The sequence below is a fragment of the Podarcis cretensis genome (assembly GCF_951804945.1).
Source record: "Podarcis cretensis genome assembly, chromosome: 7".
Taxonomy (NCBI): Eukaryota; Metazoa; Chordata; class Lepidosauria; order Squamata; family Lacertidae; genus Podarcis; species Podarcis cretensis.
In genome coordinates, this window is record NC_137176.1 from 225,889 (window position 1) to 241,174 (window position 15,286).

The following is a 15,286-nucleotide window of genomic DNA, read 5'->3' on the forward strand; positions in this document are numbered from 1 at the left end:
CTCTTCCTAAGTTCCTTTCTCCTCTGGGCCCTCCTGCCCGCTAGGGTCTCATCTTTCCTGGACTCCTCTGATGCTGACCCTGACGATTCTTGCCCCTCCTTCCGGCGGGCTTTAGGACCTGGTTCCCTATCCGGGCTACCTTCCGTGCCGCTCGCCTGTACCTTTGAACTTGGCGCAGTCGCCCAGCCTGCCACTTTCCTCTTGACCGTTAACTCGCTCTCCGATGGAGGCGTGGTCAACCCTGACTCATCTTCTCTCGCTGGTGGTGCATATGTGGGCTCTGACACCTGGAACTCCTCCCCCCCACTGCGCTCTGGTGGGGAAGCTGGTCCTGATTTCCAACTGCTGCTCTGGGAGTCCCCGCTGGCCCCTTGCTTCTGGGGTGTCCCCCTTGGGTCGCCCCTTGCCCTGCCCATCGGCGCCCCCTTCTGTGACTCTTCCGATTCGCTGGAGAGGCTCATGGAATCTATCGGGCTGCTGTCATATTCTCCTACGCTGCCCTCGGATTGCTCCCCCTCGCTCTCCATCTCTCCTCCTCCCTGCGCTCCCGCTGAGTCCCTGACATCCATCCCCCCCTCGAAGCCCCCCCTTCCCCCCTCCCTCTCTTCTGGCATGGGTTCCGGGTGCTCCAATGCTGTGGGGTGCATGCCGGATACCGGTCTTTCCCCCTGGCATGCTGCCAATCCGTGACGGGTACATCGACGTCGCTCTCCTCCGCTTCCATCTCGTTGCCGGCGTGCTTGAACCCAACCCGTCCATGCCCCCTTGTTCCCCCATTTCCTCTGGGGAGTCTGCGTGCCAGGGCCCTCTGAGCAGTCCCCTGCGCCACTCCTCCTCGGGTTGAGTGTCCCACCAATAAGAGCGTTCCGCACCCAAGTCTGAGACCGACCCCTCCGGCGAGGTAGTCTCTGAAACCGTCTCCTCAGCCGAGGAGAACCCCTGAAACGTACTGGCTGAGAGTGTGGGGGGTGAAAAGATATTCGTCAAAATAATCCTCCGGCATGGGCCTGTGTGGGAAGAGTGCGTAGAACTCGTCTTAGAGGTAGTGCTCCTCCACCGCATAGTACGGCACCCAGCTGTTGGCGCTGGCCGGGGCACCTTCCCTTGCGATGAGATATTCGACCCCCTCTTCCCCCCATCTCGAGTCCAAAATCTCCGTCACCTCGTTGAGTGGCCCCGCCCTCGGCGACCCCCCTGTCATGGGTGCGTCTCTAAGCGGACTGGGAGCCATCCCTGGCTCCTGAAACCTGTGAGGTGCCTTGTAGGGCGTTAGCACCGATCTATGAAAGACCGGGTGCATTCTGGAACCCTCCGGTAGTGTCAAACGGAAAGCCACTGGGTTGATCCGACGCTAGGTTGACCTTGACGTTCAGGATTCCCATCAGCTTCCGCCAGAAACTCGAGATGAACTGGCGCCCCCGGTCGGACAGGATAGACCGTGGCAGGCCATGCACCTTGAACACGTGGTCTATGAACAGCTTGGCTGTCTGTTCCGCTGTGGCCACCTTCGCGCAAGGAATGAAGTGCGCCATCTTGGTGAACATGTCGACTACCACGAGTACTGCTGTTTTGCCCCTCGAGCTGGGCAGGTCAGTGACAAAGTCCAAGGCTACCCTCTCCCACGGTTCGGACGGGGTCTGTAGCGGTTCTAACAGTCCCGCCGGCGGTCTGTGTACTGGCTTGGCCCTTTGGCAGGTGTCGCACCTCGTGACGTAATCCGCGACTTCTCCCTGCATCTTGGGCCACCAAAAGTCTCTGGCTACTAATTCCACCGTCTTTTCCTTGCCGAAATGTCCGGCGCTGGGTGCGTCGTGTAGCTGTTGCAGTACTGTCGCGCGGAGTTCATCTCCCGGTACGTAGATGGCCCCCTTGCGGAGGAGCAGTCCGTCACTGTCAGGGACTCAGCGGGAGCGCAGGGAGGAGAGGAGATGGAAAGCGAGGGGGAGCAATCCGAGGGCAGCGTAGGAGAATATGACAGCAGCCCGATAGATTCCATGAGCCTCTCCAGCGAATCGGAAGATTCACAGAAGGGGGCGCCGATGGGCAGGGCAAGGGGCGACCCAAGGGGGACACCCCAGAAGCAAGGGGCCAGCGGGGACTCCCAGAGCAGCAGTTGCAAATCAGGATCAGCTTCCCCACCAGAGCGTAGTGGGGGGGAGGAGTCCCAGGTGTCAGAGCCCACATATGCACCACCAGCGAGAGAAGATGAGTCAGGGTGGACCACGCCTCCATCGGAGAGCGAGTTAACGGTTAAGAGGAAAGTTGCAGGCTGGGCGCGCGCGCCAAGTTCAAAGGTACAGGCGAGCAGCACAGAAGGTAGCCCGGATAGGGAACCAGGTCCTAAAGCCCGCCGGAAGGAGGGGCAAGAATCGTCAGGGTCAGCGTCAGAGGAGTCCAGGAAGGATGAGACCCTAGCGGGCAGGAGGACCCAGAGGAGAAAGGAATTTAGGAAGAGGTGGAGCAAAGCGAGAGTCTTAAACTGGTGTGGAGGGGGAGGAGACTCAGACAGGACTTCGCCGGTCTAAGGTCGAGACGTAGAGCTGCACGCTGCGGCTTTAAAATGGAGACTGAATCTCAATAAAGACTTTTGTACATAACTACAGCCTAGCGTTGGTCCTCTGTGAGCTGGGACCTGGAGGCAGCTCTGACAGTCACGTATCTGGAACTCGTCGTCCTTCACCGTGCCGCTGCGCACCTCCTCCATCTTGGAGCGCGCGAAGGAATCTGTTCGAGGCTCGCATCGTATCGCTTCCAGGTCTACTGTGGCAGAAGCGCATGCCCACGCCTTGGGTGCGAAAATGTGTTTGGCCGCTACCGGTGCTGCTTCCTCCAGATACTGCGGCTTCCTGGATAGCGCATCAGCCATGATGTTGTTGTCTCCGGGGATATATTCTATCCTGAAGTCGAAATCCGCAAAGAACTCCGCCCAGCGGATGTGTCTCTGGTTCAGGAACCGCGCCGTGCGCCAGTACTCCAGGTTCTTATGGTCCGTGCGAACTTGCACCGTGTGTTTGGCTCCGATGAGGAAGTGCCGCCACGCCTTGAATGCTGCATGAATGGCCAGCAACTCTCTGTCCCAGATGGTGTAGTTCTGCTCCGACTTGCTGAGTTTCCTGGAGTAGAGAGCACACGGCCTCCAATCCCCTTGCGGGTCTCGCTGCAACAGGACTGCCCCCACGGCTCTGTCGGAGGCATCCGTCTCCACCCTCATGGGCTTGCTGGGGTTCACATGCAGCAGTTGTTCCTCGGAAGCGAAAAGACGCTTGAGTTTCTGAAAGGACTGCTCTGCCTGCTCCATCCAGATGAACTTCTTCTTCTTGGAGCTGAGGGTGTCCGTGATGGCCGCCGTCTGCATAGCGAAACCCTTGATGAACTTGCGATAAAAGTTAGCAAAGCCGACAAACCTCTGGACCTCCTTCTGATTGCGCAGTACTGATTGTACCTTGGCGCTGTCCATGGCGATTCCCTTGTCGGACAGCTTGTAGCCCAGGAAATCCACCTCCGTCATGTCGAACTGGCATTTCTCCAGTTTGGCGTAAAGCCTGTGCTCCCGTAGTCTTTGCAGGACTTCCTTGACATCTCTCTCGTGAGCCTCCTGCGATTCCGAGAAGATCAGAATGTCGTCCAGGAAGCAGACGCACTTCTTGTAGAGGAGCCCCGCTAACACGTGATGCATGAAGGCTTGAAAGCAGTGGGAGCCATTTTGTAAACCGAAGGGCATAACCCTATACTCATAGGTGCCCAAGGGCGTGAACATGGCCGTCTTCCACTTGTCGCCCTCCCGCATGCGTATAAGATTGTACGCCCCTCGTAGATCCAGCTTGGTGAAGATGCGTCCCTTCCTCACCGTCGCGAGCAAGTCGTCGATCTTGGGCATCGGGAAAGCCGTGGGCTTGGTGTTTGAGTTTAAAATTCTGAAATCAACTACTAGCCTCTTTTGGGGCGTGTCTTTTTTCTTCACAAAGAACACAGGACTGCCCCCCACTGCTTTGGATTCTCGGATGAATCCCCGCTTCAAATTGTGATCTATGAACTCCCTGAGCTCTTGCAGTTCGTCTTCAGACATGGAGTACAGTTTTCTGGTCGGCAGCATTGCCCCCGGCAGGAGGTCAATCTTGCAGTCATAGGGTCTGTGGGGCGGCAGCTTGTCCGCTTCCTTCTCGCAGAAGACCTCCAAAAACGCCTTGTACTTGTCGGGTACCGCTTGCAGTATGCCCAGTTGTAGCTGTGGGTCATCCTCTTGCCCCTCGTCCTCCTGGTTAGTCATGATGCAATGTTCTGCGCAGTAGGAGGAGCAGAAGGTAAATTTACGCTGGTACCATGCCAATGCCGGGCTGTGCCTGTCCAACCAGCTCATGCCCAACACTATGGGCGTGTCTGACAGGTGGGTGACGTTGAAGCTGATGACTTCGCGGTGATTTCCAATTCGCATCACCATTGGCGGCGTTTGCTGTACCACCTGTCCCCCCAGCAATTCTCTTCCATCGACTGTCACTACTTTCAGGGGCATCGCGGCAGGCAGGAGCGCTATGCTATGTTGCTTGATGAAATCCACTCCTATAAAGTCTGCATTGCTACCAGAGTCAATGGTAATAGGGACTTCCATGGTGAGCCCATTGGGAAGCTGGAGTGTTGCGGTGAGCTGCACCACTGGTTTGGGCGGGAGGGGGTCTGTGGGCTGTAAGATTCCTGGGGACTGCTTCACTGATTCGTCTGGCTGGGCCCCAGCGGCTCTGCTTCCAGCCAGATTTCGTCGTTTCCCTGCTGCGGTTCCCTCTGCTGAACTGCTTCTGTTACTTTTGCTGAGGCTGCATTGTGCTTGCAGAGCCTCTGGGGGCACTCTTTTGCCATATGCTGAGCACTTTCGCAGATGTAACACTTCCTGTTCCCTCTAGGAGGCTTCACCTTGGCTGCTCCTGGCACTTAGCGCTCTGGTTGCTGACTGAGCCTTGGCACCACCTATCTCCATCGGCTTCTCTCCCCCTCCCAGTGGAGGCGTGGATTGAGCGCGCGCTGAGTCTCTGGGAAAGAAAGGAGGTGCCCTTGCTGGCGTGCGTCCCCAACGCCCTTCATCTTTGCTCCAGGGACGTTCTTCTAGCCGCACACCAATCGTCAGCGCCTTCTGGACCACTTCTTGAGTGCTCCGTGGTCTCTCCCCCCTTGCGATTTCGTCTTTCACAGCCCCGTTCAGCCCCTCCCAGAACAGGTCCCTGACGGACGCTGAGTCTTTTTCCCATTCCAGCGCGTTGACCAATGCAAAAAAGCGGGAATGATATTGCCTTACAGTGGCTCTGCCTTGTTTCAAACCGTGAATCTCTTTTCTAGCGACATCCACATCTATCTCCGATAAAAAACAATCGTCCATTGCCTTAATGAAGGCTTTTGCGTTTTGGAGGGCTGGATCATTATCTCTCCACAGATTGCGCAACCACGCTTTAGCTTCTCCATGGAGATGCGTTAGTATGAAGCCTACTTTCTCCTGCTCATCTCTAAAGTCCTTCTCCAGAAACTTTAGCGCAAAAACTACGTCTGCTCTGAAGTTAGGATATTGCTGCAGACTCCCATCGAAATGCGACACCAGGCTCCCCCCTCTCTTCCCGAGCCCGATCCCTTCTGATTTGGCTCCCGGTGGCCCCTGTTTAGTCAACATTTCCAACCTGGTTTGCAGATCCTTGCAGACAGCATCTGATTCCTCTTCTCTCCTCCTTGCCGCTCGTATTTCTGCGTTAAGTTGTACCACGGCATCTTGCAAAGCTGCCAGTCGTTCTTCTGTAGTCATCTTGTGCTGCTTTTGTGAGCTCGCGAAGCACCAATCTTCGCCCCTCGCTGCGTCCTCTCACGTTGCGAGGTTCTTTGAAATTTGAGACGGGACTTACTGTTAGAGCTGCCTCCAGGTCCCAGCTCACAGAGGACCAACGCTAGGCTGTAGTTATATACAAAAGTCTTTATTGAGATTCAGTTTCCATTTTAAAGCCGCAGCGTGCAGCTCTACGTCTCAACCTTAGACCGGAGAAGTCCTGTCTGAGTCTCCTCCCCTTCCACACCAGTTTACGACTCTCGCCTTGCTCCACCTCTTCCTAAGTTCCTTTCTCCTCTGGGCCCTCCTGCCCGCTAGGGTCTCATCCTTCCTGGACTCCTCTGACGCTGACCCTGACGATTCTTGCCCCTCCTTCCGGCGGGCTTTAGGACCTGGTTCCCTATCCGGGCTACCTTCTGTGCTGCTCGCCTGTACCTTTGAACTTGGCGCGCGCGCCCAGCCTGCAACTTTCCTCTTGACCGTTAACTCGCTCTCCGATGGAGGCGTGGTCAACCCTGACTCATCTTCTCTCGCTGGTGGTGCATATGTGGGCTCTGACACCTGGGACTCCTCCCCCCCACTACGCTCTGGTGGGGAAGCTGATCCTGATTTCCAACTGCTGCTCTGGGAGTCCCCGCTGGCCCCTTGCTTCTGGGGTGTCCCCCTTGGGTCGCCCCTTGCCCTGCCCATCGGCGCCCCCTTCTGTGAATCTTCCGATTCGCTGGAGAGGCTCATGGAATCTATCGGGCTGCTGTCATATTCTCCTACGCTGCCCTCGGATTGCTCCCCCTCGCTCTCCATCTCCTCTCCTCCCTGCGCTCCCGCTGAGTCCCTGACAGCGGGCTTTTCCAGTCCAGTACCGAGCGTACCTTGGCGCTGTCCATGGCGAGTCCCTTGTCGGACAGCTTGTAGCCCAGGAAATCCACCTCCGTCATGTCGAACTGGCACTTCTCCAGTTTGGCATAAAGTCTGTGCTCCCGTAGTCTCTGCAGGACTTCCTTGACATCTCTCTCGTGAGCCTCTTGCGATTCCGAGAAGTTCAGAATGTCGTCCAGGAAGCAGACGCACTTCTTGTAGAGGAGCCCCGCTAACACGTGATGCATGAAGGCTTGGAAGCAGTGGGAGCCATTTTGTAAACCGAACGGCATAACCCTATACTCATAGGTGCCCAAGGGCGTGAACATGGCCGTCTTCCACTCGTCGCCCTCCCGCATGCGTATAAGATTGTACGCCCCTCGTAGATCCAACTTGGTGAAGATGCGTCCCTTCCTCACCGTCGCGAGCAAGTCGTCGATCTTGGGCATCGGGAAAGCCGTGGGCTTGGTTTTCGAGTTTAAAATTCTGTAATCAACTATCAACCTCCGTTGGGGCGTGTCTTTTTTCTTCACGAAGAACACAGGACTGCCCCCCACTGCTTTGGATTCCCGGATGAATCCCCGCTTCAAGTTGTGATCTATGAACTCCCTGAGCTCTTGCAGTTCGTCTTCAGACATGGAATACAGTTTTCCAGTCGGCAGCGTCGCCCCCGGCAGGAGGTCAATCTTGCAGTCGTAGGGTCTGTGGGGGGGCAGTTTGTCCGCCTCCTTCTCGCAGAAGACCTCCAAAAACCCTCTGTACTTGTCGGGTACCGCTTGCAGCACGCCCAAGTGTAACTGCGGTCCATCTTCTTGCCCCTCATCTTCCTGGGTAGGCAGTATGCAGTTTGCTGCGCAGTAGGAGGAGCCGAAGGTCAATTGGCGCTGGTACCATGCTAATGCCAGACTGTGCCTGTCCAACCAACTCATGCCCAACACTATGGGGGTGTCCGACAGTTGGGTGACATTGAAGCTGATGACTTTGCGGTGATTTCCAATTTGCATCACCATTGGCGGCGTTTGCTGTACCACTTGTCCTCCCAGTAGCTCTCTGCCATCGACCGTGACAATGTGCAGGGGCATCGTGGCCGGCAGGAGTGCTACGCTATGTTGCTTGACAAAGTCCACTCCTACAAAGTCCGCATTACTACCAGAATCAATGGTGATAGGAACTTCCATGGTAAGTCCATTGGGTAGCTGGAGTGACACAGTGAGTTGCACCATCGGTTTGGGCGGGAGGGGGTCTGTGGGCTGTAAGATCTCTGGGGACTTCACTTCCGGGTTGGCGCCATCACCGAATGGCGGACTCCCTCTGAGCTCCGGAGGGAGCCTGCTCGGCAGAGGCTGGGTTCTACCGTGTCGGCGTCGCGGGGACCCTCAAAAACCATGGGCGCTGAAACCCATGGGCATGGTGACTCGGCGGGCACCGTTTGCATCCCCCGACTCACGAAGGAGCCTTTTTAAAGGCTACGGAGTGGGTGCCGGGGGGGGTGTGGTGCTATGAGTCCTCCGGTTCCCCTGCCGAGCGAAGCCGCATGCCATTTGGCGGAGAGCGCTGACTTCTTCTATTGAAAATTCGGATTAAAAGAACAATCCGTGAGTAATTGGAAACTGGACTTAAAAAGGGAAAAGATTTTAAATTTTAAATTCGGAGCGAGCGGGGGAGGTGCAGAAAGGAAGTCAGCCTCCCCCCTGTCGTAGTTTTTGCGCTAAAGTTGCTGGAGAAGGACTTTAGAGATGAGCAGGAGAAAGTAGGCTTCATACTAACGCATCTCCATGGAGAAGCTAAAGCGTGGTTGCGCAATCTGTGGAGAGATAATGATCCAGCCCTCCAAAACGCAAAAGCCTTCATTAAGGCAATGGACGATTGTTTTTTATCAGAGATAGATGTGGATGTCGCTAGAAAAGAGATTCACGGTTTGAAACAAGGCAGAGCATTCCCGCTTTTTTGCATTGGTCAACGCACTGGGATGGGAAAAAGACTCAGCGTCCGTCAGGGACCTGTTCTGGGAGGGGCTCAACGGGGCTGTGAAAGACGAAATCGCAAGGGGGGAGAGGCCACGGAGCACTCAAGAAGTGGTCCAGAAGGCGTTGACGATTGGTGTGCGGCTAGAAGAACGTCCCTGGAGCAAGGATGAAGGGCGTTGGGGACGCACGCCAGCAAGGGCACCTCCTTTCTTTCCCAGAGACTCAGCGCGCGCTCAATCCACGCCTCCACTGGGAGGGGGAGAGGAGCCGATGGAGATAGGTGGTGCCAAGGCTCAGTCAGCGACCAGAGCCCTCACACCAGGAGCAGCCAAGGTGAAGCCTCCTAGAGGGAACAGGAAGTGTTACATCTGCGAAAGTGCTCAGCATATGGCAAAAGAGTGCCCCCAGAGGCTCCGCAAGCACAATGCAGCCTCAGCAAAAGTAACAGAAGCAGCTCAGCAGAGGGAACCGCAGCAGGGAAACGACGAAGTCTGGCTGGAAGCAGAGCCGATGGGGCCCAGCCAGACGAATCAGTGAAGCAGTCCCCAGGAATCTTACAGCCCACAGACCCCCTCCCGCCCAAACCAGTGGTGCAGCTCACCGCAACACTCCAGCTTCCCAATGGGCTCACCATGGAAGTGCCTATTACCATTGACTCTGGTAGCAATGCAGACTTTATAGGAGTGGATTTCATCAAGCAACATAGCATAGCGCTCCTGCCTGCCACGATGCCCCTGAAAGTAGTGACAGTCGATGGAAGAGAATTGCTGGGGGGACAGGTGGTACAGCAAACGCCGCCAATGGTGATGCGCATTGGAAATCACCGCGAAGTCATCAGCTTCAACGTCACCCAACTGTCAGACATGCCCATAGTGTTGGGCATGAGCTGGTTGGACAGGCACAGCCCGGCATTGGCATGGTACCAGCGTAAATTGACCTTCTGCTCCTCCTACTGCGCAGAACATTCCATCATGACTAACCAGGAAGACGAGGGGCAAGAGGATGACCCACAGCTACAACTGGGCATGCTGCAAGCGGTACCCGACAAGTACAAGGCGTTTTTGGAGGTCTTCTGCGAGAAGGAAGTGGACAAGCTGCCTCCCCACAGACCCTACGACTGCAAGATTGACCTCCTGCCGGGGGCAACGCTGCCAACCGGAAAACTGTACTCCATGTCTGAAGACGAACTGCAAGAGCTCAGGGAGTTCATAGATCACAATTTGAAGCGGGGATTCATCCGAGAATCCAAAGCAGTGGGGGGCAGTCCTGTGTTCTTTGTGAAGAAAAAAGACACGCCCCAGAAGAGGCTAGTAGTTCATTTCAGAATTTTAAATTCGAAAACCAAGCCCACGGCTTTCCCGATCCCCAAGATCGACGACTTGCTCGCGACGGTGAGGAAGGGACGCATCTTCACCAAGCTGGATCTACGAGGGGCGTACAATCTTATACGCATGCGGGAGGGCGACGAGTGGAAGACGGCCATGTTCACGCCCTTGGGCACCTATGAGTATAGGGTTATGCCCTTCGGTTTACAAAATGGCTCCCACTGCTTCCAAGCCTTCATGCATCACGTGTTAGCGGGGCTCCTCTACAAGAAGTGCGTCTGCTTCCTGGACGACATTCTGATCTTCTCGGAATCGCAGGAGGCTCACGAGAGAGATGTCAAGGAAGTCCTGCAAAGACTACGGGAGCACAGGCTTTACGCCAAACTGGAGAAATGCCAGTTCGACATGACGGAGGTGGATTTCCTGGGCTACAAGCTGCCCGACAAGGGAATCGCCATGGACAGCGCCAAGGTACGTTCAGTACTGGACTGGAAGAGCTCGCGCAATCGGAAGGAGGTCCAGAGGTTTGTCGGCTTTGCTAACTTTTATCGCAAGTTCATCAAGGGTTTCGCTATGCAGACGGCGGCCATCACGGACACCCTCAGCTCCAAGAAGAAGAAGTTCATCTGGATGGAGCAGGCAGAGCAGTCCTTTCAGAAACTCAAGCGTCTTTTCGCTTCCGAGGAACAACTGCTGCATGTGAACCCCAGCAAGCCCATGAGGGTGGAGACGGATGCCTCCGACAGAGCCGTGGGGGCAGTCCTGTTGCAGCGAGACCCGCAAGGGGATTGGAGGCCGTGTGCTCTCTACTGCAGGAAACTCAGCAAGTCGGAGCAGAACTACACCATCTGGGACAGAGAGTTGCTGGCCATTCATGCAGCATTCAAGGCGTGGCGGCACTTCCTCATCGGAGCCAAACACACGGTGCAAGTTCGCACGGACCATAAGAACCTGGAGTACTGGCGCACGGCGCGGTTCCTGAACCAGAGACACATCCGCTGGGCGGAGTTCTTTGCGGATTTCGACTTCAGGATAGAATATATCCCCGGAGACAACAACATCATGGCTGATGCGCTATCCAGGAAGCCGCAGTATCTGGAGGAAGCAGCACCGGTAGCGGCCAAACACATTTTCGCACCCAAGGCGTGGGCATGCGCTTCTGCCACAGTAGACCTGGAAGCGATACGATGCGAGCCTCGAACAGATTCCTTCGCGCGCTCCAAGATGGAGGAGGTGCGCAGCGGCACGGTGAAGGACGACGAGTTCCAGATACGCGACTGTCAGGGGTTCAGGGAGAGAGGCGCAGAGGAGGGAGGAGACCGAGAGTGAGGGAGAAGGATTCCAGCCTGACGAGGAAGAGGACGACAATGACCCGAGATGGTCCATGAGTCCGTCCAGTGAATCGGAGGATTCCCAAAAGGGAGCCCCCCTGGTCAAGCCAAGGGGAGCCCAAGGGGGAAGCAGTCAGGAGCAGGGGAACGTAGGGGGAACCGCCAGTGGGAGTTGGAGATCGAGACCTGCTTCTCCACCGGAACGGAGTGAAGAGGGTGGAGTTACCAGTGTGTCGGGAGGAACAGAACAAGGAGCAGAGGGGGGAAGGAGATCGGGGCAAGACGTCCTGCCGGAAGGGGCGGAAAGCAGTACCGGGAGCAGTGTGGCTGTTGAAAGGAAGGTCAGGAGCAACGTACGCGCGCCAAGTTCAAATGTGGAGGCGCGCGGAAGTGGGGAGAGCTCTGGGGAGGAGCCTGGTGCTAAAGCACGAAGGAGGGGGCAGCAGGCAGGAGAAGACTCAGCCTCTGGGGAGTCCCGGAAAGAGGGAACACAGGGGGGCAGGAAGACCCTGCGGAAAAGGAAGGAGAGGAAAAGGTGGAGCAGCACAAGCCTCTTAAATTGGTGCAGGGGAGGGACGGACTCAGAGGGGACTTCTAACATCTAAGGGTAACAGATGTGGAGCCACGGAGTTTGGATGTAATGACGACAATGATCTTCAATAAAACCTTTTGTATATAACTTGGACTGGACTTTGGTCTCTTGTGAGCTGGGACCCAGGGTGGCTCTGACAGTAAGTCCCCTCCAAAGAACGCAAAATTTTTTTTTTGCAAAGCTCACGAACGGTGACAGCCATGAGTGCGGAGGAGCAGTTGACAGCTCTGCGAACTACAGTTTCCGAACTCACTGCTGCAGTCCTTGCGTCTCAGAAGAAGCATGACGAAGTGGAGAAGCGCCGCCAGGACCTGCAAACCAGGTGGGAACGTGCAAGCAGGGAAGGGTTCCCAGGGTCCAGATCAGAAGGGATTGGACTTGGACGGAGGGGGGGCAGACTAGTCACCCACTTCGATGGGAACCTGAAGCACTACCCCAGTTTCAGAGCAGACGTTTTGTATGCATTGCACTTGCTTCGTCATGACTTTAAAGATGAGGAGGAGAAAGTGGGGTTTATTGTTTCTCACTTGCATGGGCCGGCCAGAGACTGGTTGCGCAATTTGTGGCGTGAAGATGGCCCTGCCCGCCGCGATGCAGATGAATTCATTAAAGCAATGGATGCCTGCTTCCAGTCAACTGTAGATGTGGATCTTGCACGCAGGGAAATTTTTGGATTGCGGCAGGGCAAAGCCACTGTGCGTCAGTACCATTCCAGATTTTTTGCTTTACTGACTGCGCTAAGCTGGGAGAAGGATTGTGCACCTGTGAGGGATTTGTTCTGGGAGGGGCTCAGCGGTCCCATTAAGGATGAACTTGCCAGGGGAGACAGACCCCAGACCCTGGAGGAGCTTGTGCAGAGGGCTTTGGCGATTGGGATAAGGCACGAGGGACGTCCTTGGCACACTGAGGAAGAACGTCAGGTGCGTCTACCAGCGAGGACGTCTTCTTTCATCCCCAGGGAGTTCAGTCAGTCACATCCTTCGCCACTGGGAAGGCAGGGGGAGGAGCCCATGGAACTTGGTGGTGCTAAGGCTCAAGCAACAGCCAGAGCCCCAGCTTCCGGTGCAGTAAAGGCACAGCCTCCTAGAGGGACCAGGAAGTGTTACATTTGCGACAGTGCACAGCACATGGCGAAAGGGTGTCCCCAGAGGCTGCAGAAACACACTGCAGTTTTAGCAACTGTTGCAGCAGAAATGATGCAAGCAGAGCAACCTCAGGGAAACGACAGTGCCTGGCTGGAAGCAGAGCTGCTGGGGCTCAGCCAGGCGAATCTGTAGAGCAGTCCCCAGCGCTTTTGCAACGCACAGACCCTTTACCACCCAAGCCAGCGGTGCAGCTCACTGCAACACTTCAGTTGCCGAATGGAACCACCCTGGAAGTCCCCATCACGATTGATTCTGGGAGCAACGCAGATTTTGTGGGGACGCACTTTGTCAAGCAGCATCGCATAGCGCTTCTGCCAGCGACAACACCTCTGAACGTAGTCACGGTGGATGGCAGGAAATTGCTAGGAGGACAAGTTGTGCAACAGACGCCTCCCATGGTGATGAGGATTGGAAATCATCGAGAAGTCATCAGCTTCAATGTCACCCGCCTTTCAGACACGCCTATAGTATTAGGCATGAGTTGGCTGGAGAGACACAGTCCTGCTGTAGCGTGGTACCAACGGCAGATCACCTTTTGCTCATCGTACTGTGCTCAACATTGCATCCAGTCCAGCCAGGAGGAGGGAGCTGAGCAGCAGTTGCAACTTGGCATGGTGCAGGCAGTACCCCGCAAGTACGAGGGGTTCCTGGAGGTTTTCTGCGAGAAGGAAGCTGACCAGTTGCCGCCCCACAGGCCTTATGATTGTGCCATCGACCTGGTGCCAGGGGCGCAGTTGCCGACTGCAAAGCTGTATTCCATGTCTGAGGACGAGATGCAAGAACTCAGGGAGTTCATAGAGCACAATTTGAAGCGCGGATTCATCCGAGAATCGAAAGCGGTGGGGGGCAGTCCTGTTTTCTTTGTAAAGAAAAAGGACACGCCCCAAAAAAGACTCATTGTGGACTATCGATTCATAAACAGTAAGACCAAACCCAAGGCCTTCCCCATGCCCAAGATAGATGATCTCCTGGCAACCGTAAGGAAGGGGAAGATCTTCACCAAATTGGATCTGCGTGGAGCGTATAACCTCATACGCATCCGGGAGGGCGATGAGTGGAAGACGGCCATGTTCACGCCTCTGGGCACGTACGAATACAGAGTGATGCCATTTGGTCTCCAAAATGGATCTCACGTCTTTCAAGCATTTATGCATCACGTGCTAGCGGGACTTCTATACAAGAAATGCGTGTGTTTCCTCGACGACATCCTGATCTTTTCGGAAACGGAGGAGGCCCATGAGAAGGACGTAAAGGAAGTCCTGCAGAGACTACGGGAGAACAAGCTCTACGCCAAGTTAGAGAAGTGCCAGTTTGATGTGACGGACGTGGATTTCCTAGGCTACAAGCTGTCCGACAAGGGGCTGGCCATGGACAGCGCCAAGGTCCGCGCGGTGTTGGACTGGAAGAGCCCTCGCAATCGGAAGGAAGTCCAAAGATTCATCGGCTTCGCCAACTTCTACCGCAAATTCATCAGAGGTTTTGCAAAGGAGACGGCAGCGATCACGGACACTCTCAGTTCCAAGAAAAAGAGGTTCGTGTGGACGGAACAGGCGGAGCGCTCTTTTCAGAAGCTTAAAAGCCTTTTCGCCTCCGAGGAGCAGCTGCTGCACGTGAATCCAGGCAAGCCCATACGAGTAGAGACCGACGCGTCAGACAGAGCGGTTGGAGCCGTACTCCTGCAAGAAGATCCACATGGAAACTGGAGACCCGGTGCCTTTTACTCCAGAAAGCTCAGCAAAGCGGAGCAAAACTACACCATATGGGACAGGGAGCTGTTAGCCATTCACGCAGCGTTCAAAGCGTGGCGACATTTCCTCATTGGAGCCAAGCACACAGTGCAGGTCCGCACGGATCACAAGAATTTAGAGTATTGGCGCACGGCGAAACTCCAGAGCCAAAGACACATGCGCTGGGCAGAGTTCTTCGCGGATTTCGACTTCAGGATAGAGTACGTCCCAGGGGACTCCAACGTTATAGCCGATGCGCTCTCCAGGAAACCGCAATATCTTGAGGAAGCGGCGCCAATAGCAGCCAGGCACATTTTTGCACCGCAGGCGTGGGCGTGCGCTGCCATCGCTGTCGACCTGGACGCAGTGCGACGCGCGTTGCAGGTAGATCAGTTTGCACAATCCAAAATAGAGGAGCTGCGTAGGGGTTCGCTGAGAGACGATGAGTTCCAGTTACGCGACGGACTGTTAACTCACAAGGGTGCCCTCTACGTGCCGAGCGACGAGCTCCGAGCAAAGGTTCTGCAGCAGTTGCACGACGCTCCCA